This window comes from Lytechinus variegatus, chromosome 17 (genome assembly GCF_018143015.1).
Source record: "Lytechinus variegatus isolate NC3 chromosome 17, Lvar_3.0, whole genome shotgun sequence".
In the NCBI taxonomy this organism is placed as follows: domain Eukaryota; kingdom Metazoa; phylum Echinodermata; class Echinoidea; order Temnopleuroida; family Toxopneustidae; genus Lytechinus; species Lytechinus variegatus.
In genome coordinates, this window is record NC_054756.1 from 23,709,600 (window position 1) to 23,710,746 (window position 1,147).

A 1,147-nucleotide genomic window follows, 5' to 3' on the forward strand; every position below is an offset into this window, starting at 1 on the left:
TTATAAAATCAAAGAAGTACGATAAACGAAAATTTTGCAATGAAAATAAATCACATAGAGGTGAAGTAATAACGAAATTATATATATGAAAAAAATAATAATAACCGGGGTTACGAACCTACGGAAACCTCCCCCCCCCCCGAGATCCAGGATACTTAAAAAGAAAAGGGATGTGCAGGTGATCTGAAATGTGCAATTATGCTTTTCTTAAATATATTTATGTTATCTATATTTTTTATATTTTCTGGAAGTGAGTTCCATAGTTTTGATCCCCTAAAGGTAAGGCTCCTTAATTTATAATTTGTATGACTTTTGGGAATTGAAAAATTGTGAGAATATCTGGTTCCATATGGTGGAATACATCTTTCAAACATACACAACAAATAATTTGGGGCATCATTATAATAAATTGTGTGCATCATTGTTAATTCTCTTTTGCTTCTTCTGACTGCAAGATTATCTAGTTTTAAAATGGATAACAATTGATCTGAAGAAAATCTTGGTTCTTTCCTAAGTACTGTTCTAAGAGCTTTGTTTTGTAATATCTGTAATTTCCGTAAGTTCGTAACTCCTGTGTTAGAGTATATTATGTCGCAGTAATCAAAGTGGCATTGAATCATCGATTTAAAGAATATTTCTGCTTGATGTTGTGTAATTATTGGACGAATTCGCTTCAGTAAGAATAATTTATACATGACCTTTCTTCTTACTTCGTTAACATGCAAATTCCAACTTAAATTTTCGTCAATTATCATGCCAAGGTATTTACATGATGAAGTCCTACGGAAAAAAAACCTTAAAACCTTTCCTAGTTAATCTATTTAGGGCTTACATGCGGGGGCTTTTTAATTTTTTTTTCATTGGGGTTGAAGACTCTTTACCTATACCATTATGACCTCTGCCATTTTTACCTCTGCCATTATTACCTCTGCCATTTTTACCTCTGCCATTATTATCTCTGCCATTATTATCTCTGCCAATTTTACCTCTGCCATTATTCATGTTATTACCTCTGCCATTTTTACCTCTGCCATTTTTACCTCTGCCATTATTACCTCTGCCATTTTTACCTCTGCCATTTTTACCTTTGCCATTTTTACCTCTGCCATTTTTACCTCTGCCATTTTGACACCGAGCCGGGTATTCA